Source organism: Microtus ochrogaster, linkage group LG7_11, assembly GCF_000317375.1.
Source record: "Microtus ochrogaster isolate Prairie Vole_2 linkage group LG7_11, MicOch1.0, whole genome shotgun sequence".
In the NCBI taxonomy this organism is placed as follows: domain Eukaryota; kingdom Metazoa; phylum Chordata; class Mammalia; order Rodentia; family Cricetidae; genus Microtus; species Microtus ochrogaster.
This window is the reverse complement of record NC_022032.1, coordinates 23,008,863-23,030,414: the sequence shown is the minus strand read 5'-3', so window position 1 is coordinate 23,030,414 and position 21,552 is coordinate 23,008,863. Positions and strand designations below refer to the sequence as shown.

The following is a 21,552-nucleotide window of genomic DNA, read 5'->3' as shown; positions in this document are numbered from 1 at the left end:
TCTCTCTCTCTCTCCATACACACACACACACACACACACACACACACACACACACACACATATCTTTCAGTCTGGCTATATTTTGTTAACCAATTGACTGAAAACAGCTTCTTTATTAACCAATAATGGCAACAACACATATATAGAAGATTTCCCACACCATACGCATGTATATATGTATATGTGTGCATATATAGAGAGAGCTTAGTGTATCATTCATCTGAATTTTTATGTTTTGTTTACATCTTTTAAATGCATAAAATCTTTGTAGAGAAGGAAAGAATGTATGGACTCTTAGCTTCCAGGCACAACTTTCAAAGAAGTCCCTCTTTATGGTGTGATGACCTGTCTTCCTGTGATGAAAGAACAAGTTACTTCAGAGCTCCCTCAGGCTGAAGAATGTTAGTGAAACCAGAGGGAAACCCACTTCCTATAGAACTTCTTAGTGGTTAGAGAAGCTATAATGTACATAATCACACATTTCTTGCATACTTTAATGTTACTATTCTATATGCTAAAATATATATTGTGTGATACCAGTCATTTCAGGTGTCTTATAATAGATCTGTGAATGTGTTTGTGTCAATGAATACATTGGGGTCTGCATGTGCATTCTTAGGCCTTGGGATCTGTGAATATCAGGACATTGGTACTCCAACATTTAACATGTGAATTTGATAGGCTACTGTTCGGTCTATAGTATCCAATATCACAGAAAACAGAGCCATTTATCAAAAAATTTTCTTTTGCTTTACTTTGTTTTATTTGCTTGTTTGGTTTTGCCAATATTACTGGGGCACAGTACTTTGACTTCTACTAGAGAGTAGATGGCAAACAAATGTAAACAGAATAAGTTAGAATTGCAGATAATCATGTCCTGTTTCATAAGTTAGCAGTGATGAACCTGTGTAGGTTCTGGGAATATGTGGTACAAATGTATTTCCTCATATTCTGGTGGTTTAACATCCATAAATTCCTGAGACAATAATAAGAGCCTTAAATTTGCAATTCTGAAAAATAAGCGTAAGAATTGCAATGAATTCTCGTTTAATTGAACCAGGCTTAAAAACATGATTAACTAGTAATATGGTAGAGCCCTCAAATGTGCTTTTATAGACATAGACTTGAGGGCTGGAGATACGGCTCAGCAAACAAAAACTCTTTCTGCTCCTGGTGAGAACTCATGCTCTGATCATAACACCCACATGTTTGCTCACAAACATTTGTAACTGGAGCTCCAGGAAATATCATCTCTTTTGGCGTCCACAAACTCTTGCATAAAGCATGTTCATATATACTCATGCAAGTAAACACACTTTCACATAAATAAAATAAGTAATTTAATTTTGCGATAGCATACTTTTATCCAATTGTATTTCTTTCCCTATTCCTCCCAGATCATGCTCACCTTCCTATTTAACCAAAATTTATGTGCTTTCTCTCTCTTTTTTTCTCAAATAAAATAAAATAAATAAAGATCAGAACACAAAAACTAATTGATTTCTTATAATCCGCAAATGGATGACCTGTCATAATAGTCACAATGATTTATTGATGTAAATAAAAAATTAAAATAGAAAATTTCCATTGTCTTCCGTTCCATTCAAACAACTCCCAAACACATGCGCTTTTGTTTGGGTTTTATGCATAACTAATTGACCTTTAACACTTTCTGTCTGATGTGTTTTACATTTCTGTTTAATAATTTTCTTATGCATAAAGAATTTTCAAACATAACAAATGAGGGACTCTTTGGGGTCTGTCTAATAGCAACAGGTGAGAATTCACTTATTCACTAACACATTGTAATATCTAAGCTTGGTCCAATGTTTTAAAGGCCTGGGAAGGCAGTTACAACACTATGGAATGGTGCACTGAAACTGTTCCACCTCCTGTCTTGCATTGTGGACAGACTTTATGAATGTGATAGACATTATTTAATGTCTTAAGTAAAAGAGGTGTTTGGAAAACTCCCAGAATATACCATACTATATTATATATTGTGGCAAATTTATTTATCAAGGATGCCATCAACCCCTAATGAGGAGAGTCCTTGGACAGTCAATACAGGCTCAGTTTACCTTTTCATTTGATTACTTTTTTGAGTCCTACATATTTTTTTTTAAATAAGCCCTCTGCCACTCTTTACTTTCCCCACACTGCTCTTCTTGGAATATCCTGTTTTTTAAACTTGCAGCGTGAATAGTGTGTACAAGACTACTGTATTACAGTGATGTGCTTGAAGAATCTCTCTTTCTGGAACATTGTGCAAAAATAGAAAAACAGAACAAATGCACGTGTGAAAGAAAGACATCTTACAAACAAATGTAAGCAAATAAAAGCTTGCAAAAAGAAGTCAAAATTCACAGGCACAAGGAGAGAACAAGAAGTATAAAACTCAATGACACTGTGCGATGAAGGTGAAAATCGGCGGCATAGAATATAGCCCTCCTGATCCTGAATATGTCTTAATCTAAATTAGAGTGAAAAGCCTGCTGTTAAGTAAGGACAAGTCTTAGAACTCAGTAGAAATGATATTATTTTTAGCATATCTTGTGGAAGAAAGCAAGGTAATAGCTCTGAGTTCAATGAAGTTAAATAAAGTTTTTTAATGACTAACATGAAATACTATGCAATTTAATTTTGTCACTTAAGTGTAGCAATTTTGCCTAAACTTAAAACATATATAAATGAAATATATAAATTACATGAAAATATATAAATTACATGTGAAACTTCTTTATTGAAAGGAAGGAGCTTGGGTAAGCATATTTTCATCGATATAAAAGTGAGTCATAAAAAGTTGTTAAGAGAAATAATCTGTCTATATTGAACTCTGCAATGCAGTATTTCCACAATATAATTTTAACTAGAAGGTGTGTTAAAAATATTTTTTACACAAAATATTTCCTTTTCAAATATATTCATCCTGAATTTAGAACCAGTGGTAATGTTAGGTTGTTTTAGATTAGCCCTATACACTTGGACTTATTAATGAGATAACTGTAGAAGTAATTGAGAAAATTAGAAAAGAATAATAATTATTTTTATTATGCAGGTCTTTTTTATTGTTGCAGAAACCTTTAGTCTTTCTATGGCTTGCAGTTGGTTATGTTCATGTATAGATCGCTTTATTTGAAGGTACTCGTAGGAAAACAGCATCTCTAGAGGTAATCTTTGATTAAAAAAAAGAATTCTAATGTTGAGGTGTACCATAGAGACTAACCTTCTGCATGACCCTCCCCCACAAAAATATAATTAAAGCTTTTTACACGAAGAAAACAGAAATGCTTACTGAATGTTTATTCTGTGCATGCCACTATTCCAGATGTGTTCACAGATGTTCATGTTGAATTGCGGTAGAGGTAGAAAGTTAATCTTTAACAATGCTTGATTGTAGACAAGTTTACTGAGATTGTGAGTGCTGAAGCTCTGGGATAAACCTTCAATCCAAATTGATATGGAAGTCAAATATTAGTTTATATTCCTTCCCTTGAAGTAAAAAGTGATTACATGCAAATCATTCTGCAGAATACTCATTCTTGTCCCCATCTCCAAGTTTCGTACCAGCTTTACCTGCCTCAAAAGTTCAAGGTCATGACAGAGTTCTGTTTTTATCTGTTGGCCATTGATATAACATGGGTTGTTTCTCCCCACCAAAAAAAAAAAAAAACAACAACTAAAGTACTGATACTTACAATGTCAAAGAACAACTCCATTTAGTGAACTTACTCTTGACTTGGGTAGTTCCATAAATTAGGTTAGGTTTGATTCTTTGACTAGTGCCATTTGAAGAAGAAATTAATAGTCAGCAGCACACAGAAAAGGCTGAGGGGAGGCAGAGAGATGATGACCATCTGCAAAAATATAGCTCAGAAACAACAAACTCTGAATGTTATTTTGATCTTGAATTTTCCTCATGTGAAAATACAATGTAATGTTTAGGCCACTGGGTCTGTGGTTCTTTGATATGGTACCACTAGCAAACTAAGGCAGTTACCACCCTTCAGAAACACACCCTTCCTCTCTCACTAGCATTTTGAGGTTATTTTATGTTGGGAAGCACACTGTGTAGTATCTGCTGAATAGAAATCTAAGCGATCTTCTTGCATCAATCATTTCATTATCCCTGTTATAAGTACAAGCTGTGGAGCTGCCGGGCCTGCACTTAACTCTGGGCTCTGGTAGCTTGGCAGCCTCTACCATGTCCTCTAAATCACTTTCTCGTACCCTAAAGTACTATGGAATCCTTTGGAACACTCCAGTTCATTTAAAGCACCCATCTTTAACTATATATTTTCAGCCAAGTTATAATTTGACAAAAGTAAGATGTTGGTCATTTTTTAAATCGTTTGTTTTTCTCACCTTTCTGCCATTAAGTTTCCTTTTCTTATCATTCACCATAATCCTGTTTGTGAAGAAGCCAGAAAATGTGCCTCCATGAACTCTGCTTTCCCAATAGATTTTTCCATTTTCCTTTAGTGAAGCTTGGTGATTCTTTTCAGGGACATAGGCACACATGCTTACTGTACACTCTTCACAGGTATCCAGGTAAGGACATGGATACAAACATTTGAGGTTGTAAAACATGATAGCCACATACAGTAGCTTGTCTCATGATGTATAACCTTGGGGCTTATCGATTCTCTGCTGATATCACGTAGAGATACAATAGTCCTGCATTTATCCAGCATCAACAATAGACAAGTGTTTTCCAGATTGTCTAAATGACTCAGGGAGTACAGCTGCATATTGCTTAAGCCTGTCATCCTGAATTTGATTCCTAGAACCTATGAAAGGAGGAGAAAACAGGCTCCTAAAGGTTACCCTCTGACATTTACACACATGCTATCGCATGCATAAGTGTACAGACTTACATATACACGTGCACATAGACAAATAATGATTATTTTTGAAGTGTCCTAGAAGGGAAAGGTTATAAGAGCCAGAGCATCAGACAGTGGATAGTGAGACTATGTCTCTTAATAACGCCAGAAGCTAACCCTGGAAAGTCTCATTAATGTGACCCCCTAACATGAAAAAGATAACAATGGGCTTGTCAGTCTGCATGGGTAAGACCACAAGCCTCAACTCTACAAAACAACCACAGGCAATTAGGGAGTACTGAGAATAGGCTAACAAGTCTTCCCTAGGGATGAGCATCCTAATTGGTGCCCAGGATCAAATGGTCAGCCCCAAAAACATCAAATGAAGCCTGATCAGGTCATACCAAGCAGTAGATACATAGATGCACATACATGTATGCATGGGATGACAAGGAAAATGGAAGCAATGCATTTGAAAGACGGTACATGGGAAGGTTATTTAGAGGGAAAAAAAGGAGAAAGGATATAACTGAATTATAATCTCAAAAGTACAAGAAATAAATTTTTTAAAGACAAAAAAATTGGGAAACTTTTTTTTTCATAGAATTCTTAGAGTTAGAAGTTCAAGATCAAGGTGAGAAATGGCTTCAATTCCCCCAGTGTCTCTAGTGCATCCATACAGCCTACTGAGCACGTGCATCCTGGGACTCCTTAAACTTGAAACAGCATTCTACATTAGTGCCCAAAGTGCTAGGAGCCTCCACATCCAGCCTAAACTTATTTATTTAAAGGACTATACCCAGACAGAAACACATTGACAAATATACCTTCAACCTCTAAATTGTGGAAGAGGAGTGTAATTCAGCCCATGACAGCTGCAAAAAGGCATTTCTAACATTTCTCGACTTTAATGCTAATCAGTCTTAAGTTACACTGTGTGGAGGATAGTCCAAATTTGAAATATTTCTTGGAATTCTACATATAACGACACAAGCCACAGTGTAACACATACCAAGCCTGCAATTTTAACAGTCAAACATGTGGTCCCACAGGTGTAGCTAGGGTTTTTCAGAGCTGATGGTAACATAAAAATAAAGATATGAGGCATGCTATAATTATATTTTTACTCCTTTGTTCTTTGGCCAAAAATGAAGTTTCAAACTCAGACATTAATCTCTTTATTTCAAATTCAAATTTTATATTTCTAGAATTCATGCACGGTATTTATATGATTTCCACCACTCTCCCTCCTCAGTTCTTTCCATGTCTCTCCACCGTGGCTCAAAGGCTGAACAACTGGTTAAGACTTTGGGTAACGCTCTTCCTTGACAATTACAACAATTTATCTTTTAAGGGCAAATTATATTATACATCAAAAAAATTTAGGCTCAAGTTAAAACTTGCCTTACTAGCCCAATATTAGATGAAGTTTATCTTTGGGAGAGTAGTAAATTGATAATGAGATAAAATAAGAACGATAACTTTATAAAATGACATTTTAACGGACAGCACATTAAAATTAAGTCATTAAAAATTGAATCCCCAGTAGGCAGCTTAATCATTATAATTAAAGCAAGTAGTTTAAGTAAAGATTAACCCAATTGGTAATGATGCTTTTGAATGCTCTATGTTTTATGATAAGCACAATCAATGAATTCTTCAAATAAGTGCATTATATTTTTTAAAAATTTCTTGCTTATAGTCAATATATATTTAGATATTAGTAATAATAAGGACATGCTTTTGTACATAATGATGAGCACAGTCATTAATTCAGAAATTCACTCTGCAGCCATTTGGTGTGCTCTGAATGCCTTGGCCGATGCAAGAGTAGTAGAAAGGTTATCAATTACTGCAGACTCTCTGGAAATATGCAAAAGGAACATACTGCTTTGTGTAGGTATCACTGACCCAGAATGTCCCATTTCAAAAGGGTGGTGTCTTAAATGGGCTAATTAATATAATGTAGTGTGTAAAAGGTTATCAATTACTGCAGGTCTTAGTAAAGACATTTTGCTTCCCAGCGATGCTGATGAAAACACTGTACATATTGCCAGTCACTTTCACCTGTGGAACTAAAATCTCTAACACCAAATAAATGGAATCGGCCTTTTCCCTTCCACTGGGTAAATATTTCAGCTCTCCAGACCACTTTCACTGGCAAACCTAGGCAGACGTTCACTGACCTCAATGATCTGCTCCAATTACAAAAATTATCACAGCTAAGCAGATACAAACATAAAGGTTAAAATAGTCTATTCATTTACATCTGAATTTATAATGACATTAATGCATTAATGCACTACCTAAGTAAACAATGATGTTGCATGGAGTAGTTATCATTTGTCATAATGTATGTATTATAAATGTAATTATACCCAAATCAAAATTAGTATGTGGATTATTGAATGATTGTTTGCAAAGTAACAAGTTTGAAGTAAAATTACAATGATGATATTTGCTATGCTATTGTTAGAATAGTTATGCCTCTAAAAAATTTTCAATACTATAAAAAACATAAAAATGTGAGTTAGACTAGGCTTGGATAAGAATGTGAGAGCCGAATGCTTTATCAGGTGGCCCCACCCTTTCCTTGATGTCTGCTCTTCATGTATTAGAGAATTATTACTAGAAATGTAATATCCCATTAAGACTGAGCTCCCTTCATTAGCAATGGTTAATCATACTATCGATTATGAAAATCCTTTTGTGTAGTTAAGACTATCAGATTCTTCCTAAGTTTGGGGGGCTGATGGTAAAGTTTAACTGGTGTGGAGAGCTACCGTGAACTTAATCCAAAAAAAGTACTGAGGAGGAAAAGTGTGTGTGATGACTCTCAGTAACCAGACAATACTACAAAATTAATATTGCAAACCAGGTAAATGTTATGTTTAGCATTTTAAGCTCCTATTATATAACTCTAGTAATCATTGATTTTCTACCACTCCTTCTATGTCATTGAACATGTGTTATTACAGATTTGGCAAAGACAGAAAATTTTAGTCACAAACATTGAATATAAATACTTCATACTTCCAGGTTTCACTGACACATGCTTGTTCGAACAAACAAACAAACAAACAAACAAAAACCTCCAAAGAAATCCTTGCCTGTTTTGCAACTGCATGTGTCACTGAAAACCTTATCTTCTCAAACCAATGTCAACATGATAACATGCTCCGACCTTTACTAACTGAAAAACCAGTCCTAAGTAACATAATTGATTTTTAAAACGGTAGTAAATTAGATCTCAGTACAATTTTATTTTACCTCTCCAAAACTGTACCTCTAACATTCTGCTTAAAGCATGACTGTTCTTTCCATTCTATCCCACAGTTACTGGAGCCTCTGTGTTTCTTGCACTTTAGTATTGATGAATCTACTTTTTAAAAATTTCCCCAAGTCAAGTGCATTGACTGCTTCCCCATTTTCTATGTTAAACTCTAAACCCAAAGCAATGGAATTCAAAGTGGATATTTGAGTGGCCAATAGCTATGAGGGTAGAGTGTTCACAAATGAGAGTGACCACCATTCAGAGTGGACTTCATAGAGATGCCTCTCATTCCAACCTGTCAGAGCACAGTGAAGTTCAGTGGTGCAAATCCCAGAAACCTATATCAACACGTGGCTCTGCTGGCACTTTGACCCCAGACTGCAGCTTCAGCAACAGTCAGAAATAAATCTGTGCTTGTAAACTGCAAAGTTCAGGGAATCTTGTAATATCAGCCTGAACTAATATATCAAAGCACCCTCATTCCCGAATGAAGAAACAGCTTTTGTGAATAAAAGCTTTGTTGCTTGAATAAAGCCAAGTCCTTCAGTCCTTGAAAGCTAAGGTGTAACTGCGTTTAACCTATAAGAGCTCCTAAGCTTTCTATCAAATGAAAAATGTTCATGTTTAGTCGCGTTATTATGGTCCTCTTGGGGACTGACAAAATAAAGGAAGGCACAGTAAATAATACCTGACAAAGAGCACACGACAAGGTATCAGAAAATCAGGCACAGCACTAAAGACTGTGTGCGATATGCTTCTCCATTTTACAGATGACTTACCTGACAATTTCCCTCTGATATCTCACCTTGACATCATGCAATCTCGCGTGAACTGTCTCAGTTCTTTCATGTATAATTGGATATGAAGAAGTAGTGATGTTTATATTGACTTATACTAATATCAATAACTATTCTACTCCAAGTAATGAGTACTAGGATAACTAGGAAATCACATTACTCATAAGTCATTTGCTTTCATTGGTGACATGACAGATTTTTTTTTTTTAAGGATTAACCCTCAGATTTTATATCCTGAAAAGCAACAACGAGACCCATAGCACAGCTTGGTAATTTCAATGACATGGAAGGTTGAAGAAGACAGAACCCAAATTTAAGGCCTACTTGGGCAACAGAGTATATGCAAGGCTAGTTCAAGCAATGTAGGGAGATCCTTTTTCAAAATAAATCTGAAGGGGGGCTACAAATATTTTATTAGTAGGTTGCTTGCCTGGAATATTTTACATGTTAGGTTTAAACTCCAGTACATAGCCCCCACAAAACACATACACAAAGAAATACTCAAAGTAAATATGGACATATTCCTTCATTAATCCTTGGACACATCTAGGAGTAACTGGGTGTGATTATGTGGTTTCTATTCAGAGGTAAATCTATAATAATTTTTCATTATTTATAGGCAGAGAATCTGTTCTTGTTTTTTCCACTCTCCAGCCTGGGTATACCATTGTCTGGGGGTAGTAAGAATTCAGCCTTTGCCTTTGTCTCCATAAGGCAAACTTCATGTCTCCCTCTCTTGTCTCTATTTCTCCTCTTATAAGAACAATTGAGTTTATTGGGCTATCTCAAAAAAAATCACAAATGAAAATCCACTCCAAATCTTGTATAATGATAGCAAACATCAGTTTTACAGAGGCCAGTCATCAAATGTTATGACCATCAATAGTAGAAATATGTTGACTTGGTTCAGTGTGACTCTGCCCATACATTGAGCTGATACTATTTGGAGCTGGTTAGAGTTTATATACACTGCATATGATCAAAAGTCCCTCAACCTCTTTTCATAGTTGGATACATCCTCCATTTTCATTCTGAGTAAAACTGTAATGATAAGAATTCTTACTAATGCCTCACAGAAGCACAATAAATAAGTTTCAGAATTTTGATGGCCAGCCGTATTTTTTATAATTTGAGAATTTATTGGTATCTAATTTTACCACATAAACCAAAATTTATTCATGTAGAACTCTATACTAAAAGTCCATATAAGATCAGCATTAACCACATAATTTTTTAATATTTTGCATATATTGTTTCCTTTGACTTATTATAGCTAAGTAATAAACCCATTACAATAATCTTTGTCTTCTATGTTCATATTTAAATGTTGTCTCATCAATCTCCTTTGTCCATAAAGCCAAATAACATTTCCTCTTTCTTGATAAGTGCAAGTCTTTATCTGTAAAAAGAATACTCTTTGTCATTTACATTTATTTTATTGTAGATAAAATAGCACTAACTAGAATTAGGTAAACTGATAGCCAGTACATTTTTTTATTGTGCCATATGAGTATCTATATCACTCATGTTGTTGCAATGAGTTCTCATTATGTATCTAATGAATTTTTCCTGCCATCTGAGAGCATGCAGCTTTATTCATGCTCTGCAGTGTGCTTCCCATCCTGATTTAGATACAGGTCAACACCAATCCACAGTTCTTAAGCAGTTAAATATTGTGAAGTTATTTGATTTCTACAGTACTTCTTGTGGAATATCTGTATTCACAATGCTCAAGAAGAAATGAGAGTCTGTTTTTTCACCATGAATAAAACAGGTCCAGCTAAGGAAGAAAATATTTGACTTAGCATTTTTATGTGTAATGAGAATTAGATGCTTTCTTGTGGGTTTACTAGAGAATCACGGATACTTTCAGTGTAAGCTCTGCTGACCTGATGTAGATTTTAAACATGAACTAATGAATCTCTAACAGCCAGCAGAACACCAAGCATATAGTTCATCTTCATACATAATACACAAGGCTAAATATCATTGTATTTATGCAAAAAAACAAATAAAAGAAATTCTGGATGCCCAAAATGTTCACTATTATTGTCAATACCAAATGGTGAAGATAGTAGGAAGCCTTTCTGAAAGAGAAAAATGGACTGGAAAGCAGGTGCCTTCTGATGAACTTATCAGTTTTTTACAGGAATATTACAAAACCAAATATAGTAGTGGTTATATTGATAAGATAGTAAGTCTTAGATTATTTGGGGAAGGAGTGTTGACTGAGGTTTTCTGTTCTACCCAGTTCCTGCAATCGTTGAGTCCCAAAGAAATTACACAGAGGGCTACATTAGTTATAAACTGATTGACCCATTAGCTTATGCTTCTTATTAACTCTTATAATTTATATTAGTCTATTATTCTTGTCTATGACTCAGTACTTTATTTATCAAGGCAGTCACATCTTGCTCCTTCTGTGGCTTGGCTAGGACTACAGAATAGGACTTCCTTCCTGTTCTCATTGACCCACCTCTACTTCCTGTCTGGTTAGGCACTGTCTGCTCTTCCATCAACTGATGTTACGTTCTGAGTTCCCATAGGGTACCTCACTATTGTTATTAACTCCAGTTCCAGGGGATCTGATATTCTCTTCAGGCTTCAGAGAATATATGATACATGCAGTAAATATGCAGACATATATGCAGACAAAACATTCATACACATAAAATAAAATAAATACTTCACAATAAGCAGTTTTGAAATCAGAATATGATTTTAAATCTTAACACAGATATTTTTCTATTTGTTTAGACAGAAGTAAATAATTCATCTTGCAGTCAATGAAATTGAAACAATGAGGTCAGGCATGAGAGCATATGTCTGTAATCCCCACACTTGAGGTTCAGAGGAGGGAAGGTTTGGAGCCTAAGTCCAGCTTGCTATAGATAGTGAGAACTTGTCTCAAAAAAGTAAATTAAAAGAAATAAAAATATTAAAATATTTGTCTGAAATGGCTTTGTTAGGGTTAAGCGACATTAAAACAGATTGTTTAATTTAGCCGATGAGAGTGATCCAAGCAATATTTACAGTGAAATTCTGGGGTATATAAAGGTAATTTTAAAATAGTAGTTGATCTGAGCACCTGAACGAAATTACTATTAGTGTCAAATTGTGTATGTTCTAGTCTTTTAGTATCTCATAACTAAGATAAAAAACACATAGCACTCTTCCAAATTTCTTTCACATAGTTTTAGTCAGCATATTTTTACTTATTTATAATTTATATGTGTGAGTATTTTGCCTGAATGTAAGTATGTGCATCATATATGTATGTCTGGTATAGACAGACATCAAAAGTGTATGCTGAATCCCCCAGACCTTATATCATAGACAGCTGTTCTTGGTAACTAACTCCAGTCTCAAGCAAGAGCAACAAGTGCTGTCAACCACCGAGAAATCTCTCCAGCTCCTCAACATGATTTTTAAATAATGTTTTAAAGAATTTTTCAAGTCATTATTTATCATTCACTTTCCCTTCTCTCTCCTCTCTCAAACCCTTTCCAAATAAATTACCTGATTTCTCTTGAATTGTCTCTCTTTTTTTGTTTATACACACACACACACACACACCTTGCTTGGTCTGTATAATACTACCTGAATGTATGTTATCTCAGAGCTGAATATTTGCTATTTCATAACAAACTAGATCTTCTTGTTCCATTTCAACTGAACCTCTTGTCATCTAGAAGTATTGTCATTTAAGTTAATCATGATATCAACTCTAAAATGTCTCCAAAGTTTTTATTCTGCATTCATTCTGACTCAATCATAGGAAATCTGTGAGACATTAAGTGTAAGCAATTGCTCTACTTCTCCAGTAAAAAAGTCAGACAATTGTGTTATTCACAGACAAATTAGATGTGCTACTTCCAAACTTTAGTTTTTTGGTCAGGTATAACCAGATAGGAGACTGACATTTTCTAATGTACTGGAATGATGTGATGTTTAAATAGCAAAGTCCATCGGGCTGACTGAGGATTGCCTAGGACCTGCTTGTTTGAACAGCTGAGAGATGACTGTGATAAACTTTGCTTGAGTGATTGAGCCCCTGTACTTAATGCACTAGGGAGGCCTGCTGTCCATCATGGGACTCTAGAGCACGTTTCTGCATGACCCCTGTGATTGGTTCTTTAACCCTATTCAGATACAATATTAGGTGCACACATTGCAGGGTACCAAATGTCCTTGTCAAAATTGCACGGATTTTAAATTTTTATATCATGATAAATATTGCAAAAGCAAAATCGCCATTCTTTTTGCGTTCTCCAGATAGTTTGTTTTCCGTCATTTCTAGTGTTTTTGAATAATGTGCAGTCTCCATTTTGTAGTAATAAATCTGCCTATTGTAGCATGATAACAATAGTTGCATGAGTTTTCAACTAATAAAAATACTTTATAACGAAAGCACTATTCACAAACTGAATGACTTGCGAAGCAGATGAAGGGAGAATACTGGTGAGCAATGCTGGAAAGTTTATTCTATAATTCAAATGCTGTTAATTTGTAAATAAGTAAAATTGGGAATAAATAACTGTAGATATCTTCATTTGTACTTAATAGTGAACTTTCTTTAACTTTCTTGGTTTTTGGCATCTCTTTTCTGATGGTAATTGAAAGAGAGTCATATGAACCAAAGAAATACATGTTCTTGCCTAAATCTCTCATCTGACTCTATCTTGGGTAGGAGGAAGTCAGAAGTAAATGCAGGAGGATGGCATGTTTTACTGTTTTTAATTTCTAATTATCATTGAATTTATTATGCTCTCTATTAGTTTTGAAGTACAAAAAAAACGTTTTTGGAGGCCAAGATGGCTAGAGAAGTAAACTGTTGACCTCCAAGTATAGTGACTTGTGATTAATTCCAAGAAGATACATAGTAGAAAGAGAAAATAGACTCTTGCCTGTTTGCTTTATTTATTATTTTGTTTCATTTATGTGTCTGTGGTTGCCTGTGTGTGGTAAAGGTGGGGACTGTGGATTAAATATGTAACAATTTAAAAATTAACAATCAGACTTTATATAACTAAGAGATCTTATCTATAGTGTAATATTTATACCATATGTCTTTCTAATTGCAATAACATATATGCAAGGGGAACAATATATTAATACATCTTTGGCAACAAATTGCTAAGTAACTGTTTAGCAGTTCCAGAACAATATTCCTCTACACAACACGCAAAACCGCATTTGTACCCTGCCTATGTTTTTAAATATCAAACAGTATCAAATGGTTCTGTGACTTCAAAGGTGCTTACTACTAATTCCAGAATATAATAAGTCATAGGCTATTAAAATGACTTCGTGAATAACTCTGGAGGCAAATCATCAAATCTGGACTGCTAATTAAAAGTATTGCTTCTATTTAAATATGGCCATTGTTTCCACAGACTATGAATGATGTGCACATTCTAGCTGTTGGATAAAATATTTTATATTTATTAGTTATGAACAACAATTTAAACTTCCTCTGCCTTTATTAATTTACTCCATGTTTGTTTGATACTTCCTATTTTTTTAAAATAATCTGTTATTGGTCAAATCATCTATTATTTAGTTTTTCCAGTATTTAAAATATTTTTGTTATGCTTAGTGTGTGTGTGTGTGTGTGTGTGTGTGTGTGTGTGTGTTGTGTGTATCTATGGACTAGTATAAAAGTTTCATATTCTTGATCCTACCTGGAGAGGCAGAAATTGAAAATATGTTGACTATGAAAAGGTCCTGATAAGGGGGATGGAGCATTGGCTGAGAGATGAAGCAAGCTGTTTTGCTTGCATAAAACCTTCTTTGGGACCCCAGAACCCACATGGTAGTTCACAATACTGTAACTCCAGTGCCAAGAGGTTACTGCCCTCTTCTGGAACTGAGGGCACCGCACACATGTGATGTGTATGTATACATGTAGGCAAAACATAACTATACAGAAGGTTAAAAATAGCTGTGTTGTTTTGCACATTTAGAATATCACATGTTAGAAACATGAAGTTCAGTGAACTGAACTAAATAGTCCTAGCTTCATAGATAACCAGTTTATATTATATAGAAAACAAAACATATACCACTTTATTACTTCCGTACAAATATATTTTGCTTTTTAAGCAATATTTGCAATAGATATTTGAAGATTACAGATAATTCTGAAAAATATCAACTTGACAATTCATCTAGTTCACAATTAAATATAATTTAAAATATTTATCTGAAATTTTCTGCATTTATTTTCACAGGACTAAATGATTTCTCTGTGTATAATTTATATGTTTGGAAAAATAAATACATAAACTCATGTCTAAATATGTTTACAAATACATTACCTAATAATTGTGTGATATGTTTCATTGTGATAAATTATTTTCTGAGTTATTGTAACCATAAAATTTATTTACCATCAATATTGACTGTGAAAACACATAAGTCTACTTACAGCCACAACTCACTTTTTCTTGTGTAAACCATTCCTTCTTTTCCCAAACCATTTTTTTCCTTTCTATGCCCACTAGAATTGGAGGGTAAAGTTGCTGTTCTATTGACAAGATTCTAGTTTAGGACCCTGCAATGATTCACTTGGGTGTGGAATTATTTCCCTTGAAAAGCAACAAGGGAGTGCTAAGATGGTAAAGTAATAATTACTTCCTTCAGCGGCAATGGTTTAGGGAAAAGCCCAAAGACATATGGGCTGAATATTTAGCAGACAGTGATAATGGTGGGGTCATAGATATGACTCTGTGGAATGCTAGCCAAGCAGTATTGCCAGGAAAATTGATTGAAATCTTTGCCCAAAAGAAAAGAGAAAGGCAACTACAAATACCAGAGTTAGGGACTAAAATTAGGAGCCTCCAAAAGGAGCATATTAAGAAGGGTAAGGCTAAAACTAATTGATTTAGAAAACACCAAGGGGAAACTTAATAGGATTCTAAATGAGAGAGCGGAGTATCTAATAATGCACAGTAAGACCGAGTTTCCCTCCCATGGCAATAAAGCAGATACTGTCTTGGCCTGCTAACTTAGAGGGAGATTACAATTGAGACTAATTAGGGAAATTAAGGGACAAAAAGGGCCCCACTCAAACCCCAGTGAAACAGGAACCAGCATTGTTCCTTATTACTCTTTCCGAGACACTGAGCACAGAAGCTTTTGTGTTATGTTTAAGTTTCTAGACTCCATTGATCATGATAGACTCCAATCTTCATCGCTCAAAGTGCTGTTTAGAGCTTTGTAAGTTTGTGATATTTGAGTGTCTTCCCATGAATATAGTGTAGAGTTTGGGGCACAATGTAAACAAGCAATAAAGTGTTCTGAGGAAGCCAGTGAATGGTGAATTGACTTTCTCTCTCTCCTCTCTCTCTCTCTCTCTCTCTCTCTCTCTCTCTCTCTCTCTCTCTGTTTTTCTTTTCAGCTTAAAACTGCTAACATTTATGCTATCATTTTCCTAACTTCCCACATAAAAATCAAAGTTCCTGACATTTTTGTTTTAAACAAAAATAGCCATTGATTTATGTTCCCCAAACTACCAACATATAGAAACTTTAAGGTAATAAATATTACAGTACAAAAGCAAAAATCATTTATGTCAAAGAAAAACAACTTAGACTAATAAAATATTTAAAAAAACAATGAAATGACTGAACTTAATGAGAGACAAGAACTTATTAGGACCCAGTGGGCTGCCTGCTCCATTTAGTGTTAGTTTTTTAAAACTGAAGTAGCTTTTTTTGTTTAAAGGACTTGGGATCCAATTTTAGATCATCACACATTGAAAAAACAGCATTTGGTCCTGACACTACTTATTTCTTAAAATCCTGGTAACAGTACATAATCTCCATTTTATTTTCATATGAAAAGTGACATTTGACCCTTGCTTGCCAAGATGATTAAATAAGAAATGTTTAAATCCACTTGGGAAACACTAATTATTATTTCTACAGTTGTTCGTTATTTATTTTCGTAATGCAATTTATCGACTTTTAAATTTCCAAATTACAACTAGACGAGAATTTAATCGTTTTTGTATTCATTCACTTAATTTATTCTTTTGTGTAGACATACTCTAAAACCTACTTAGCTGGGAATCTAGAAGTCACAACTTTATACAATATTAATACTTACAATATTAGTTTGATTGGTATTTTTTTTTCTATAACACTTCCATGGTTACAACTAACTCAGGGAAGCATAAACGCTCACAGGTCTGTGGGAAGAGAGTTTACAATAGATATTATCTAAAGTTCTACACATTTTTCTTTCCATTGAAACAGGGTCTTCCTAAGTAGCACTAGCAAGCCATATTTTTTTTTTAAAAGAGTTTTCAGTGGCTTTGAACTTGCAGTCCTCCTGGCCCAGCCTCAGTGCTGTGATTTCAGGATGTTCTATGCCACACATCACAACACCACCACAGCTTCCTCCCAACAGCCAGTCCTTCAGAGTGGACTCACCCTCCAGAAACAGATCTGAGTTTCTGAATGCTTATGGCAACTGGACTCTCAATGTGGGCAAGACACATTGGTGAAAATGCACTTTTCGCCGGGCGGTGGTGGCGCACGCCTTTAATCCCAGCACTCGGGAGGCAGAGGGAGGTGGATCTCTGTGAGTTCGAGACCAGCCTGGTCTACAAGGGCTAGTTCCAGGACAGGCTCCAAAACCACAGAGAAACCCTGCCTTGAAAAACAAAAAAAAACAACAACAACAAAAAAAAAATGCACTTTTCTGTGTTTTGCTGGCACTTTGATATTAATACTTTTTCAGAAATAAGACTAAATGTCAGTTTGGCTCTACGTGTTGTTTTTTCTCCTCCTGCTCTCCTTTTCTACACATCCTTTATATAAAATGTTATATATAACTGTAAATAAAATATCATAGTCAGAATAGTTATGGGAAAACTTTCCCCTAAATGTAGTAATGCCATGAAAATGTGAAGTCAAAACTCACACCACATTTAAAGGAGTTGATTTCATTTTATTAAGAAATATCATTGTTTCTCTTTATCGATTTCCAGGAGTAAAACTGACTTACAAGGACTCATCCTACATCTGTAGTATCGTGTAATTTGTATCATTGTTTCATGAAACAGAATTCTGTTTGATTGGCTAGTTTCAGCCAAAACAATCATTTCTATTTCCATTGCAATAGAAAGTTTCTAGAAACCAGGATCTTAATATGTTTGTTTTTAAGATATATATAATTTACCTGTTTATGCATAAATTTTATTGAGAAAAGAATTTAATATTACTTTATGGTATTACTAATATAAATTACTATTGATCAAGAACATATTTGCATTATTTATAACTTTAAATTAAAGGCATTTCTTTGAGTATTTGAATGCTTCGAACCTTTAATTCTTTAATACGCGAAAAATCATTAGTAGGTAATAGGTTTTTGAAAATATACATAATCTTTCATTTGCACTGATAAAAAGAAGACCCCAAACACTGTCTGGCCTGTCAGGTCCGATAGGGAGCGTGTTTGGTGGAGAATTCATTTCTCTCTCACTCAGGTTGCTTCTGTGCCACTGCAGGACTTGATGCCCATGGGGAGCAATCCCCCTGCCTACTGCTTTACTTCACTTGGATCATACGGCATCACTCCCTGTTTTAGATCCTCAAAGGCCTAAAACCACAAAAATCATTTTATTGACAGGTACTTTCAAGAATTTCAAGGATGTTATAAAATCAAAGGCTTAAATATGAAAGGAAACTCTTCATTCATACATATGCATTACATCTCACACGGTGGAATGTCTGCCTTCCAAGAATAATCTGAGCAAAGGTGTTAACAGGTGCTCACATTGCGTTAACTAATCCTATCAGGGTGTTTTGTTTCTGTTCTTTATGCGCATCATGCAATTCAACAAATGCGAATACCTGGGATAAAGAAGACAATGAATTAGTAACTGTCAAAAAATAAAAATACTTAAAAGTTGGCACTTTTTGCTACCATCGTTTTGTGATTTAAAAAAATCAAAGAGAATCCATTATTCTGTAATTTCTAGTACTTGCCAGAAGATCCTACCTATGTAGGATCATTCTGAACGTCACTAAATGAAACAGAGAGACTCCCTTTTTACCTTGTGAAAAACAGAATCTCACAACACTCACACATTCTAGGTATGCAGTGAGATAAAATATGAAGGATGATAGCTGATACAAAAATGCAGCCTTGGAAGACAGGGGAAGTGCTGCCACGGGCAAATGAAGAGTTTTAGGCTGTGGTTTTTAAGAAAGAGAGCAAGAGAGAGAAAGTGGGATGACCTTCCCCAGGTCAGTGTGGGGGTACATCGTGAAGGTGAAAGATTCTCTTTATAAAAGATGACAACTCATATGCTTCTATTTAATCTTAGTTTAAACATATTAAAAGACTTTTCATGGAATAACAATAATGGACAATATGAATTCAAAGTTATATATATGAATAGTTAATTTATACAAAATACAGAGTGAACTTAAACATTGAAATTAAATCTCATTAACTCATGTTTTTCCCTACTAAATGTCTACAACTAAGTAGGAAATATTGTTTCCTTTAGTGTTTTAAAAACTCCTTTTAGTCAACTTTAGTTTGGAAGTCAATAGTCTCCTATTAAACAATGGGACATACGAGACATAAAATTTCAACAAATTTTTAGAAGTATTTATATAAGACTAGTTTGTAAATACCTTTTTGTTGAATACTTAAACATCTATTAATATGTTATTTGTTTCTTGAAGTAAAAATTGTTATTTTCCAAACAAAATTGATATTTTCATGTTTGTGTGTCATTTTTTTGTATATTTTTCTCTCCCTGAAATTTGTTCTGTGATTGACAGTATTGATTTGAAATAAGAAACATAATCAAATTAATAATTATAAATTAAAACTCTGTGTCTGCTTAGGTTGCTAGTATAATAAACATATAATTTAAAAAGACAATTAAATCTTCACGTACCAGAGAAATTTCATAATAGCTTTTACTCACATTATTGGAGAGATTTAGAGGACTCAGAAAATGTTTTAATGACATACATTATTAAATCTTGATCACGTTTTTTTGCTTTTCTATATTTTAATGTTAGATACCTAAAATCCAATTTACATCATCCTTCAAATAATATCATTCAGGATTCTGACAAAGACCTTTCTACAGAAATGTAGAATGTTCTTTCTACAGAAAAAAACACAATAACATTTCAAAGAGGCATCCACCACAGGATAGCTCTTTGTTTTAAGGGATGTCGACCAAAGCTCACCAATTCTCTGGGCAAAAAAAAAGTCAGTGTAGATCAAAGCGCTTACAGGGAGGTTTTCATTGTGCAGGAACACCAGATAACTGTTCCATTTCAATTACTCTGTGATGAATAGCTATCATAGTGAAGTCATTTTCGCAAAATACAGGAGGCTGGAGTTACAAAGACTTAATTTTTAAGACCAACCATTCATTTGGATACATTTGGATAGATAGCTATGTTTAATTTTTATCACTGTGCTGTGTAGTTTGATTTAAGAAGTGTATGCCAGGCATATATGTTATTTTATTGCTTTAACAAAGATTTGGTTAGTGCCAGTCATGTCTCCCAAATCATAGCTATGATCTCTCATTTTTCAACTTTATGGCTGAAATGATGAACAAAGACCACAAATAAAAGCCAAAGAGAATTGAACTTGCCAGCACTGCCACCTTAATTCTCATAGATCCCATCTCTAATTGCCGTGAAGGAACCATATGAAATGACAAGAGCGTGCAAGTTTCAGAATGAACATTACTTTCTCTAAAAGACATCTGCCTACTGGTTGTCTGTTCACACCATAGAAGATTTGAGAGTCTGTTTCTTGGACCTGGGAAGTATTGTAGGGGAAGAAGAGCTAACCTAGATGTGAGTTTCTGGGTTGTGTCTCCTGTACACATATGTAAGCTCACAGTAGAATTTATGGAATGTGTAAAGATAAACCCATTAATGAGAAGCACTTTACTATAACTTTAAAGCAAAGAATGACAAACTCAAAATGATAGATACTGACTGAGGAATATATATTTATTTTCATCCTGGTTGTAGATGTTAATAAAAGATACCAGCCAGCTAGGATCGTGATGGCTCAGGACTTAAGAGCACTGGCTAATCTTGAACAGGACCCAGGTTCGATTCCTATCACCTACACAGTGGATTACAACCATCTGAAACTCCAGTTTTAGGGGATCAGATACTCTCTTTTGGCCTTCTTGGGCTCTGTCCTCTCATAAGGCAAAGGCATACATGCAAGCAAACATGCATACACACGTGATAAAATAAATGTATCTTAAAGGAAGAACCTTGCTCTTGCAGAAGACACAGGTCCATCCCTAGCACCCACATAAGGCTCACAACTATCTATAACTCAGTGCCAGGTAATCTGGCTCCTATAATAATAACCTTAAAAAGGTGCCAGGCCCTTCACGCAGAGGGATGAAGCAGTATTCTAGTGGGTACCTTCTGTCTCCCACATTCCATATTTAATGAGTTTCTTGAGACAAGGCTTATCTTTAGCTTTGGAGTCTGTCCTGTATCTCACTCTGTAGACCAGGCTGGCCTCAAACTCACAGAGATCTGCCTGACTCCTCCTCCTTCTGAGTGCTGGGATTAAAGGAATGCATCACAGGAGCCCAACCTCATATATATATACATATACATATGTGTATATA

The 21,552-nt window shown here is 34.8% G+C and overlaps 1 protein-coding gene across 5 annotated transcripts in view; it reads left to right on the top strand.

Annotated features, from left to right (window-relative positions):
• The window catches only part of Tenm3 (teneurin transmembrane protein 3), a 1,721,676-nt gene that overhangs the window by 98,951 nt on the left and 1,601,173 nt on the right, over nucleotides 1-21,552 (top strand). The gene's annotated exons all lie outside the window — the stretch shown is intronic.